Below are 13,410 nucleotides of genomic sequence, written 5' to 3' on the forward strand. Positions count from 1 at the left end.
TTTAGTTACTCCCGTTTTCAGAGTGGGAACGAATCGGGTGACGTAAGACTGGGGGAAAAACAATGTAGGGGAAACGGGGAAGGGAATTCGACTTTACAAGCGTTGGAATTAGCGATTACGAAACAATACTTACGCCCTTTTTATCATCACTGGATGACCTGACCAATCCTGCGAATCCTGCTAGGAAAGAATAGGGATAAATCGTGGTTGTTTCGGGGAACCGCCCCAGCAAAATATAATAAATAATAAAATAAATTAACGACCGATTAACATGCTAAACTTTAATCAATTTTATTGTCACATGCTATTCGGGATAGGTTTTCCTTAAACGGCTGTTCGCCTGCATTTACTCTACCAGCATTACAATAATAACATCCCACTACAAATGTTCATCCAATTCATACATGTATTTCGTATTTATGTTTCTACATACTACTTCTGCCTAGGCCTACTGTGTGCTTTCCCTTGCTACTCTCTTTCTCTATCTACCTCTGTCTTCATTCGGGGCGTGTGTTGAGTGCTATGCGTGCAGTGTGTTCATTACGGTTGGTCGTGTGTGTGCTCAGACGCGACTGTCAGCGCAAGCGCTTGGGCTAAGGACAGTCACGTGGAAGATGTATTGGCACGCTACTTACTCTTAGTTCTTCGGTAGCGGCGGGAACTGAGCCATGCGCATGGACTTATCTAATCATGCATGATTACTTACGGTTTGCGTACGCTTGGGGTGGAGGGAATTACGGAAATCACCACGGTCGTTCATTCGATGCAGAGACGCACCGTGGTTCGAAACTCGCGTCGATGAGCGTGACGCTGATGATTCCCTCCGGTATGTGGGCTTCACGCGACGGCGTCGATGAACTACCGACAGTTGGCGCAATTTGACGATGAACTGGGTTTCTGCTAGCCTCTGCCTAGGGTGCGATGAACGTACGCAGGCCCTCTTCCGGTCGACGTACTTCCGGGAAAATGCCTCGTAGCTGACGGTGGGGTCAGAAGCGATCGTTGACTTGGTGGGTGATGTGTTCGGCTCCGCAGAATGCCACAACCTAATATTAAGCACGTGTGTCGTTTGACGACATGATTAGCACACACACACAAAATATACACACACTGTAGATCGACCAATTACCTGCACAATTTATTCACACGCACGAAACTAATAACTTTACGCACAACTTGGCGACTAAACAAGTTACACTCAACGAATCTAAACAGGAAAGACTTGATTAAAAGTTAACTAAAGACAAACATGTTAGTATGGACCTTCAAAAACACATCACGGCGCGACAATTATAATCCGATCACTCCTGCCTCTTCCACTAGCCAGAACGAAGTGATCGATCAAGTCAATTTTCCTCAGATCAAGGTGCGCATTATTAATTAGCCTCGTTATCATAACCTTCGGGAAATCCGGGCGGAAATCCGAAGGTTGAATAATTCCACGCTCGCGAAACGATCAAGGTTAAAAGGAGGAGGATTTGTCTTCGCCGAAGGCTTACATCAAACGGCTCGCTAGATCTGAGAGAGCGGACCCATTCAGGATAAGTTCAATATCCCCTGAATGCATTCCTCCGGGGTCAATGCACAGCAGCAAGCGCGCAAATTTCATATCTGCTGCTATCACTTTTCCCTTTTGGGCGGTTACAGCATGTGCGAGTTGGCTAGGGTTGGAACTAGACCTGTGCGCCGGTCATATCATCGGCGGCGGCGGCGTGGTGGTCACTTTTGCCCCGGCGGCGGCGGCGTCACGGCGGCGCGCCGTTGACTTTTATCGGCGGCGGCGGCGGCGGCGTGAACCGGCGTGGATGAAAAAATCAATGGCTGAAAAAATCAATTTTACCGTGGATTTTTGGATTAACGCGGTTTGATTCACACGGTAGGAATCGCCCGTATAAAAACCGACTTCAGTGGATTAAAATTGCAATATTCTGCGTTTGCCGATCATCAAACAGCACATTCAAAATAGTCAATTGCCGGCGATACTAATCAATACCTGATTTCAAAATGTTATTTGAATTACCACTATTTTGATTAATCAAATTTTAACAATAAATTTTTTCGTGACCCCAAAGTGTTAAGAATTAGATTTCGGTGTCATAGAACAAATTGGTAATAACTTTTTCAAAAGTTATTTCCAATTTAGGATTTAGATACATTTCAGTCGTTTTGATCTCAAAATAACTAAGTTTCAGAAAAAATCTAAAATTTTCCTGAAATTTGCCTAAATATGCCAACAGGTGAAGTTTCTGAATGAATTTCTGATTTTTTTTTATTTCTACAGGCATTTCTCAGTAAATTTCATTAGGAATTCCTTCGTAAAATCCTATGACAATGTCTGCAGAATTTTTCTATTAATCCTTTCAGGTTTTCTTTGGAAAATTCCTTTAGTAAAACTTAAAATATTCCCACAGGAATTCATTCTGAAATTTATTAAAAAATGAACTATTTTCTGATGGAATTTCTAAGAGAATTTTCTAAAGGACTTTCCGAGAAAATTCCTGAAGTTGTGTTGGAAAGTGTAGTAGGAACCTTTTAACAAAATTTTGAGCAAATTCCCACAGACATTTCGAAGGAATTCCTAACAGTATTTCCAAAATGCATCAGCGGCTGCTTCCGAATCTTCCTCGATTGCACACCCCAGAGTCAACGTCCTGTTCCAGGTTCTCTGCAAGTTCTTTTGCTAGTCTCTCTTCCTGCATACGCACTACATGTGCAACCGACTGTAATCTACCGTATTTTATCTACCTGCCTATGTCTGCATTTTTGTATACTTGGTTTAACTTGTGGTTCATTCATTCGTCTGCTCCATTTACCATTTTGCTCCTAGTATTGAGCACAGTATTTTCAACTAAAACATTTTGAGAATTTGATAATCTGCATCTTTTAACGTCCATGATTCATGGCCGTACAGGACGACTGGACGAATCAACGACGTGTACTGAGCTAGTTTTGTCAGTGTCTGTAAGTAGCATCATGAAGTTACCAAAGATTTTTCCGGAGGAATTTTCAAAGGATTACCCTGAGAAATTCTATATTAAATTGCTTAAAGTAGTTTTGGAAGAATTCCTATGGGAATTTCAGGAACAATTATTGTCAAGGAACTTGCTAAGGAACAAAAATTTCCGAAAGAATATCAAATTGATTTTCAAAGAAATTCGAAAGCAAAATTCCGAAGCTGACAGAAATTTCCGAAGTAATCCGTTACTAAATTTCTGAAGGAGTTTTTAGAGATTTGGAATTTTGAAACAATTTCCTGAGGAACTCCTAAAACATTTTCTGTAGATATTTCAAAAAGAAGGATTTTCAGAAGGTATATCCGAATTTCTGAACGTAGTCTTGACAGAATGTCCAAAGGAATTTTCGGAGATATCTAAGGCTGTCAGAAGTTTCTTCAGGAGTTACTTTGAAAAAAAAAACCTGCAGGGATTTCTACTTCAGGAACTTGTTCAGGAATTCTTAAGAAAATTTTGCTCTAGAACTTTTCAAGGAATTCCAAAAGAGTTCTTAGAAGAATTTCTTGAGGAATTTTCGGGAAAACACCTTAAAGATTTTCCCAAGGTTTTCAAACAAATCAACGAATTCCAAGAGTCCCTTTACTTGGTATTCATTGACTACGAAAAAGTTTTCGACCGTCTCAATCACGAGAATATGTGGGGCGCCCTGAGACGCAAGGGAGTTCCTGAGAAAATCATCGGCCTCATCGAAGCACAGTACGAGACCTTGTCGTGAAGAGTGCTACACAATGGGGTCTTGTCCGACCCTATCCGGGTCGTAGCTGGTGTGAGGCAAGGATATATTCCAGTGATCCTCAAAGCGCGGCCCGCGGGCCGCATGCGGCCCTTTAAGCCTTTTCCTGCGGCCCGCGAAGGATTTCTAAGAATACACTACATGTGGCCCTTTGATAAGCATTATACGACAGGAAACGTTTTGTATCATTCGCAATATTTTGTTGGACATGGGAATCTGTCAAGTTCTCATCATTATGATGTTGAAGCTTGATTCAGGTTATGTAGGTCGACAGTAAATATATTTCGATGTTATCGGCCCGGGTTATAATAGAAGCAAATTGGTATTTAATCGCAGATTTAAAGGAAGTACAGTTTGAACTTCAGGTAAAAATAATGTCAAACACTGCTCCGCAATAAGAATGCTTTTATTTTTCAAAATAGGTAAGGTTTTAGCAAAATTTAACTGATATTTTGCTCGATTTTTACTTCTTGCAAATACTATGGACTCCATTAAAAATACCATTCGAATTCTATTTAGAACTGGAAACAATATCTGTTCAGAACCTTCAAACGGATTCTGTTCAGTATTTCAAACAAATTCCTAATCGGACTCTATTCAAAGTTTCAAACGAATTCCGAAAGGAAACTGCTTCAAATCTCGATCGGAATTCTGTTCAGAATCTCGAACCAGGGATGGGAAAAATCAAATTTTTGAAAAATCGGGAAAGATCAAACTCACCCGCGATCTTACTTTTAAATAATCAAGTGATTAAAACTTGCCAGCGATTAAAAATCGTTTGAAAATCGTATCGTGGTTTGAAGCATTTACTGTTACTTTTTGAACTCTTTTTCCTTACTACCACGAAACCATAACGCCAAATAGAAGATATAACGTGACTGTTGACAATTAGCTGATATTAGTAAAGATTAATGTTTGAATGAAAATTTTGTGTTCTTTATCGTTTGAGTACAAAATTTGAGAAGTTGTCGTCGGAGACAACTCGTCTACTGTTTTCACGTGGAAGTTTTCACATAAAAATTGCAATCATTATCGTCTGATCATGATTCAGCACAACACTGTCTCGAACGGATACTCTTTAGGATTCCAAACGAATTCTGTTTGAAATTCCGAGCGGATTCTTTACAGAGTCCCGAACGGGTTCTGTTTAGAATTGCAAACGAATTATGTTCAGAATATCGAACGAATTTTGCTCAGAAGTTTGAGTGAATGCTTCTTAGAATCTCAAGCGGATACTGCCAAAAAAAAGCATATGGGATTTTTCCAGAACCCTCCGTTATTTGTTACGACAAGTTATAGTGCATAATAAACCAATAAACCATAGAAAACATAAGATCTAATGATATGGAAATGCTAATATCATCTTCCTAACTTGGACGTACATGTTCATGATTGAATTAGAGGCGAAAGTATAGAATTGATAGGTTCCGTTAGGATACGGCAGGCATGAATAATGTTTTTATAGAAGTCGATTTGAAAGCGAGCGGAGGGCAATATTTGTGATGGCACATATCACACGGCCTTCCTTCTGCCAAGCTCCCGTATCGAGATCGAAACTACAGAATCGATCGACATATGGTCATATGGGAAAATCGCTTAAAATATGTTCTTCCAACTAAGCCAAAAAGATGCTTTGGAGAAGTTTTTTGTTAAGTCCGCTTCTGCAAAAAGGGACTAAAAGTCAGCTACGATGATAAAACCTGTAGAATGAAATGTCCTTACAAGTACACTTTTTTTTGAAAGAGATTCACAGGAATAAATATTTACTTCATATATTTATAATTTTTTGTAATATGCAATTTGAGCCGTAAAATAAATGTTGCAAATATACTGCGGCCCGCTTCAACAGCTCGAAATTTATGTGCGGCCCTTGATAGTAGGCATGTTGGGGACCACTGATGTATTCTATCACCGTTACTGTTCCTCATCGTAATCGACGAGATTCTGGTAGGTGCGATTGACCGAGAACCAAACCGCTAAGGCAGCCTATAACCATGGAACACCTAAACGACTTCGAATTGGCTGATGACGTTGCACTCCTTGCTCAACGGCGCTCTGATATGCAGAGTAAGCTGAACGACCTTGCCGAGCGCTCCTCTTCGACAGGCTTTAGTCATCAACGTCAACAAAACCAAATCGTTGGATGTAAAAACGGTGTCTCCATCCAGTTTTAGAGTAGCCGGGCAACCAGTGGAGAATGTTGAAAGCTTCCAATATCTTGGTAACAAAAAGGCGTCAGACGGCGGTACCAAGATCGACATAGGCGCACGGATCAAGAAAGCAAGGGCTGCCTTTGCGAGTTTAAGAAATATCTGGAAAAACAGGCAGATAAGTGAACGCACCAAAATACGAATTTTCAACTCTAACGTGAAATCTGTGCTGTTATACGCTAGCGAAACATGGTGTGTATCAGTGGAGAACACTCAACGGCTGCAGGTGTTCATTAACAGATGCCTGCGGTATATAATTCGGGCCTGGTGGCCTCACAACTGGATCTCAAACAACGAGCTCCATCGTCGTTGTCACCAGAGGCCGATAACAACAGAAATTCGGGATCGGAAGTGGGGCTGGGTCGGCCACACTCTACGTAGGGGCGGAAACGAAATCTGTAAGCAAGCATTAGACTGGAACCCAGCGGGACATCGCAGCAGAGGCAGACCCAGAGGCTCATGGCGACGAAGCCTCAATGAAGAAATAAAAGAAGTCGACCGAAATCTAACCTGGCAACAGGTTAAAGCGATAGCCGGGCAACGCTCAGGATGGAGATCTTTCAAGTCGGCCCTTTGCACCACCGGAGGTGTACAGGATCCATAAGCGTAAGTGTTTCAAACAAATTTCTGAAGGAACTTTTTCTGAACTAATTCCTGAGAGAAATTTCCGAATATAGTTGAGAGAATTTTCGAAAGACTTTCTGGAATTCGTTTCCGGAGGAGCTTTTGTAGAACTTCTTGAGGTAATATCCGAGGGAATTCCTGGACGAATCTCCATAGGATTTTTTGGAGAATTACTAATTCCCTCTGAAATTCTATTAGAAATTTCTTCATAAATTCCTTTGAGAATTCCTCCGGAAATTCCTTCAAATGTTCCTTCAGAAATTCCTTTAGGGGTTGTCCATAAACCACGTAGACTCTTGAGGAAGAGGGGGTTCGAAAAAGTGTATGTCAGTATACGAAGGGGGGCGGGGGTATACAAAAAGTCTACGTAGACTTATTTTATTTTATTTTATTTTTTTTCCGTTTTTTTTTTGCAAGACTTCACCGAAATAATCTCTCGAAACTCTTATGGATTTCACTGAAGTAATAGTCTGAACTACGGCTTAAAAATATCATGATTTTAACAGCAAATTCTTCTGTGTTGAGCAAGAAAATTCTCCAAAGTATTCTATAAAAAATTTCGATTTTTTTTTTTAAATTCCACTTGGATTACATTGATTACATTGTGGATTCTACTAAAATATCTTTTGATTTTCGGCAGGAACTTCTTTAGAAACTACAAGTGATTCTTTAGAATTTCCACGGGGAATTATATCGCACTTCGACGAAAAATTATTTAGAATTTACAAAGGAAGCATTCTGGAATATCCAAGAAGAAGTCTTTGGAATTTCCAAAAGACATTCTTTGGAACTTTCAAGGGGAATTCTCCGAAATTTCCGTGAGAAATTCTTCAGAATTTCCACTAAAAATTTTCTGGGAAGTCCCCGGGAAATTTTTCTTAATTTCTGAAATTCTTGGAATTTTCGCGAGGAATTCTTTGGACATACATATAAGCGAAATTCTGCGCCAGTTCGTATAAAAATTCTTTGGAATTATCGATGGAAAAAGAAATTTTTGAAAACTTTCACGAGAAATTATTTTAATTTCCCACCAAAAACTCTTTGAGTTTTCACAAAAAAATTATTGCAATTCTTGTAAGAAAGCATTAGTAATTTTCATGAAAATTTATTCTATTTTTTACGATAAATTCACCACAAATTCAACTGAAATTCTCCATAATTTCCACTGGAAATTATCTGGAAAACTCTTTGGAATGTCCATATGATTTTTTATAAATTTCTTCAGGGAATCGCTTCTACTTTGCAAGAGAAATGTCAAAATATCGGAGGAAACCTTTAACACCTTTAGCACCTTTAGTTTCAACGGGAAATAATTCAAATTTTTCACGGAAAATTACTCGACATTTTAACGGGAAAACTTTTGGAATTTAGAAAAAATTCTTGAGATATCAACGGAATGGAATTTTTAAGAAAAATATCGGAATTATCACAGAGAGTTCTTTGGAGTATTACCTGGAAACTTTGAAGGTTATCAACCGGGAAATTCTACGGAATTTCTACGACAAACTTTTTGGAATGTAGACTTGACGTTCTCGGAATTTCAACTCGAAATTCTGAAAATTCTTGGGTTTTCTACAAATTTGAACCGGCATGCAGAATTATAATTCAGATGCGTGACAGATTTTAAGCAGTGGCGCGCCTATGCAAGTGCCGGTGGCGGTGGCGCACACCTCTAGGAGGAATCAAATCCAACAGAAATTAAATTAATTGGCTTCGAGATTTGGTTTCAGGTGCAATGGACAGAGGATTGAATTTGATTTCGTTTTGAATTTTTAATTGATATTGAGTTGGATTTTATTCAGTTTGATTTTGTTAGGTTTGAAATGGTTGATTTCCAACGTGGTTTGAAAACGTGGTTGATTTCCAATTTTTTCCAATCACTTATGACATTTTATTAAATATGAAAAAGTCTACGTAGACTTCAAGGGGGTGGGGAAGGGGTTTTGGAAAAGTCTACTAGGGGGGAAAGGGGAGGTGGGTTTGAAAATGTGAAAATTCGGCCTACGTGGTTTGTGGGAAGCTGTCTAGGAATACTTTCAAAATCTCTTAAAGTAGTTCAAATGGGAATTATTTTCGAAAATCCATTCAGGCTCTCTTTTAGAAATGCCTTCGGAAACATATTTAGAAATTCCTGCACAAAACACTCCAGGAATTTCTTCAAAAACTTCTCCAAAAATTTATTTAGGAGCTCCTCAAAAAATTTTCCTTGAATAATCTAAAAAAACTCCAACAAGAATTCACCAGGGGTTTCCTTAAAAATTTCTTCGAAAAGCCTCCCGGATTCCTTCTTAGATTTCTTCCAGGAAGTCCATTGAAAATTAATTAGATAATGAAATAGTTTTCGGTGGAGTTGCCAATTGAATTTTTGAAAAAATAAAATAAATTAATCAAACAACTAACACTGAAAAAATCCGAAGGTATTACTGAAAGAATTTTGTAAAGAACCCATGGAGGCATTTTCGATGGAATTCCTGCAGGAAGTTCTGGAAGAATTATCGAAGAATGTTTTAAAGGAATTGCTGGAAGAAGCTCTGAAGAAATTCCTTAGGAAAATTTGGAAGAAATCCCTTATGCAATCTCTGGAAGAATTTATTTGAAAAATTCATAAAATAATTGCCAAAGACATTCATGAGGAGGTATTCCTTAAAAAAATTGATTTAATTGCTAAACAGTTTTTGAAGAAACTCCAAATGGAATTTCTTGAGAAATTTATTTAGAAATATCCGGAGGAATCGCTAAAGAAACTTCCGAAGGAATCCCTTAACGATTCTCCTAAGGAATTGTTAACAACATTTTCGTAGAAATTATTGACATAATTTTTTTTGTATGCATTCCATAAGGAATTTCCTGAAGAAATTCGTGAAGGATTTTTTGAAGAAACGTAATGGAATTTCTGAAAGAATTTTCGGAGAAATTTGTAAGGCATTTCCGGAAAAATACATGAAGTAATTTTCCAAGGTTTTTTATTGAAACTTTTCAGAGGAATATCTGGAGGAATTTACTAGGAAATATACCAAGTGGTTTTTGGCGCTTTAGAGATGTATTCAAGCCTTCACAAAAGCTTATGTGCCACAACAAACATAATTTGCGAGTCACCTACAGGCAGTGTTGTCTTACACTCTGTGCAAGAAATTCTGCTCTTTGATTTTACTCCATCTATACGATGGACATTTAGAAAATTCAAATAGCCTTCTATTAGTTGCACTTACTTAGTTAAGATTGTAAAATCGTAAAAAAAATTTGCACAGAGTGTAGGACAACACTGCCTACAGATTTAGGTGCCTGACTGAATGAGGTTTTGGCTTAGACGAATTCCAAAGACCATTTCAACATTTTTTGTATTATTCTACTTAGTAGATTAAATCCACTAGATACAGCCTAATTCAAATTCACAACTAATCAACCAATCAATTCATTATCCAATGTTTGTCACCACACTGTCTTAGAGGTACCATCACTTGAGGTAGATTTGAAATTGAATTCTGACGAGTTCCACCTCAACAACATTCTAACAACTAACTAACAACAACAATCATAACACAAGTTTAGTACTATTCCAATCAATTCCACCACGTTGTATTGTCTTACAAATACGTATTTCGTCTCTGTAAGGCCATCTTCAGTGTATCTTATTTTACACGACTCGACTCAAATTAATTGATTTTTTTTATTGCGATTAGTCATCGGCGTGGCAAAATTATGATCGGCGGCGCGCCGACCCAAAATCGCCGGCGGCGGCGGCGTGAGTAAAACCACCGGCGGCGGCGGCGCGGCGCGGCGGCGCACAGGTCTAGTTGGAACTCATTTAAATGAATGTCTGTGGGACGCTACTCGTGAATTCGAAGACAGATTCATGCAACGGGTGTACTTTCCAGTGTTAGCCTGGTTCAAACTAATTACAATATTACGGATATTTAATGCTGAAGGAAATACGATAACATTTAAAGAACGGACATGCTCGTTACACCATGTATAGAAAAAATGTCACGTTTCCCTGTGCAATTATGGAAAGGAATATTTTTCCGAAAGGAAAAGTGGCAGCTTCATTTACTTGACATAGCTGGCGTTATTAGCGTTACGAAATTTACTCTACTTGGCAGCTCCATACTAATCAAGGAATATCAGTAGCGGAATCATTCCTTGGCCATTTCTTGTTCTATCTTTTAGCACAGTAGTTTTGAAGTCCATACTACTTTTTTTGACAGATACATGGCCGTCTAGACCATATTTACTCTACACAACGTTTCGGTTCACTTTATACCGTCTTCACGACCAATCGATCTAACCCGAATAGTAACAAGTTACGCGGTGTAAGAGTTTTAATAGCTGTCACCATTAAAATGGCCAGCTACATCGACCAGGGGGCCATCTCCAAAACGCTCGAACAGTTGAAGATTGTTGTTGAAATGTTTCAAAGCCTAAATGTTGGCGTAGTTTTCCTGTCCCCTGTATGTTGATGCTCAGAGATGAATTCTTGACAATTGTGGAATAAAAACTTGTAGACTACTTGTTCAAACAATTTTGAAGTGGCGCATAATGCGGCCTTACCATTGCTGACTTCACGCTTGTTTCCTTTCTTGAAGACAGGGAAAATGGAAGACTTCTTCCAATGCTCAGGAAAAATTCCGCGTTGAAGCGATGCGTTGAAGAGACTAGCTAGAGGAACGGATAGACTACTGCAAATTTTTTTCAAGACGAACGCAGGGATACCATCTGGTCCACAACTATCAAAAGGTTTCACGGTACAGCAAATGCTCGCTACTGTGTCTACATCGACAACTGGGTGGTTTCCAATTGGAGGACGAACAGGGACGTTGCTAAAGCTAAGCTAAAGCTAAGCTAAAGCTAAGCTAAAGCTAAGCTAAAGCTAAGCTAAAGCTAAGCTAAAGCTAAGCTAAAGCTAAGCTAAAGCTAAGCTAAGCTAATAAAGCTAAACTGAAACTAAGCTAGAAGCTAAAGCTGGAGCTGAGGCTGAGCTAGGCTGGTAAAGGCTGGTGGAGGCTGGGAGGCTGGGCTGAGGCTAAAGGCTGAGGGGCTGAAAGGAGCAGAGGCTGAGTGGGGCTGAGGCTGAGGCTGGGAGTGGGCTGGGGTGACAGGTGGGCAGGAGTGAGACAGGGAGTGGGAGCTGAGGCTGGGACAGGGCTGGAACAGGGGCTGGGGCTGGGCTGAGACAGGGAGCTGAGGCTGGAACAGGAGTGGGAACAGTGGGGTGGGGAGCTGGGAGTGGTGGGTGGGAGCTGGGGCTGGTGGAACAGGGGGCTGGGTGGGGGGGTGGACAGGAACTGGGGAGGTGGTGGGAACAGGGCTGGAACAGGTGGGGAACAGGCTGGGAGTGGGCTGGAACAGGGAACAGGTGGGAACAGGGGCTGGTGGGGCTGAGTGAGTGGGGCTGAGTGGGAGTGGGCTGGGGCTGGGGCTGGGGTGAGTGGTGGGAGGCTGGGAGCTGGGGCTGGGCTGGGGGTGGGGTGAGGCTGAGGCTGGAGCTGGTGGGGCACAAGTGAGGTGGGGCTGAGGCTGGGTGGGTGGGCTGGGGTGGGCTGAGCTGGTGGCTGGGCTGGGGATGGGTGGGGGACTGAGGCTGCTGGGGGCTGGGAAGCTGGGGCTGGAGCTAGCTGAGGCCTGAGCTGGGGCAGGCTGAGGCAGGCTGGAGCTAGCTGAGGCTAAGCTAAAGCTAAGCTGAGCTAGCTAAAGCTAAGCTGAGGCTAAAAGCTAAGCTGAGGCTAAGCTAAAAGCTAAGCTGAGGCTAAGCTAAAAAAGCTAGCTGAGGCTAAGCTAAAGCTGAAAGCTGAGGCTGCTAAGCTAAGCTGAGGCTAAGCTAAAGCTAAGCTGAGGCTAAGCTGAAAAGCTAAGCTGAGGCTAAGCTAAAAGCTAAGCTAAAAGCTAAGCTAAAGCTAGCTAAAGCTAAGCTGAAAGCTAAATGGCTAAAAGCTAAGCTGAAAGCTAAAGCTAGCTAAAGCTAGCTGGGCCTGAAAGGCCAAGCTGAGCTAAAGCAAGCTAAAGCTAGCTGGCTGAAAGCAAGCTGAGGCTAAGCTGGCTAAGCTAAGCTGGGGCTGAGCTGAAAGCTAGCTGAGGCTGAAAGCTAAAGCTAAGCTGAGGCTAAGCTAAAGCTAAGCTGAGCAAGCTAAAGCTAAGCTGAGGCTAGCTAAAAGCTAAGCTGAGGCTAAGCTAAAGCTAAGCTGAGGCTAGCTAAAAAAGCTAAGCTGAGGCTAGCTAAAGCTAAGCTGTGAGGCTAAGCTAAGCTAAGCTGAGGCCCCAGCTAAAAGCTAAGCTGAGGCTAAGCTAAGCTAAGCTGAGGCTAAGCTAAAGCTAAGCTGAGGCTAAGCTAAAGCTAAGCTGAGGCTAAGCTAAAGCTAAGCTGAGGCTAGCTAAAAGCTAGCTGAGGCTAAGCTAAAAGCTAAGCTGAGGCTAAGCTAAAGCTAAGCTGAGGCTAAGCTAAAGCTAAGCTGGCTAAGCTAAAGCTAAGCTGAGGCTAAGCTAAAGCTAGCTGAGGCTAAGCTAAAAGCTAAGCTGAGGCTAAGCTAAAGCTAAGCTGAGAGCTAAGCTAAAAGCTAAGCTGAGGCTAAGCTAAAGAAAGCTAAGCTGAGGCTAAGCTAAAGCTAAGCTGAGGCTAAGCTAAAGCTAAGCTGAGGCTAAGCTAAAAAGCTAAGCTGAGGCTAAGCTAAAGCTAAGCTGAGGCTAAGCTAAAGCTAAGCTGAGGCTAAGCTAAAGCTAAGCTGAGGCTAAGCTAAAGCTAAGCTGAGGCTAAGCTAAAGCTAAGCTGAGGCTAAGCTAAAGCTAAGCTGAGGCTAAGCTAAAGCTAAGCTGAGGCTAAGCTAAAGCTAAGCTGAGG

At 41.1% G+C, this 13,410-nt stretch overlaps 1 protein-coding gene and 1 long non-coding RNA gene across 2 annotated transcripts in view; one reads left to right on the top strand and one right to left on the bottom strand.

The window, feature by feature from the left end:
- LOC134227381 (uncharacterized) overlaps positions 1-13,410 on the top strand; it is an 831,489-nt gene that overhangs the window by 201,565 nt on the left and 616,514 nt on the right. The window lies entirely within an intron of this gene.
- LOC134227348 (uncharacterized) lies at positions 526-1,318 on the bottom strand. Its single transcript, XR_009983659.1, has 3 exons — positions 1,264-1,318; positions 1,130-1,207; positions 526-1,046 (listed from the first exon to the last, which is right to left on the bottom strand). It is a non-coding gene; the product is annotated as an uncharacterized LOC134227348 (long non-coding RNA).

The sequence above is a fragment of the Armigeres subalbatus genome, chromosome 3 (genome assembly GCF_024139115.2).
Source record: "Armigeres subalbatus isolate Guangzhou_Male chromosome 3, GZ_Asu_2, whole genome shotgun sequence".
In the NCBI taxonomy this organism is placed as follows: domain Eukaryota; kingdom Metazoa; phylum Arthropoda; class Insecta; order Diptera; family Culicidae; genus Armigeres; species Armigeres subalbatus.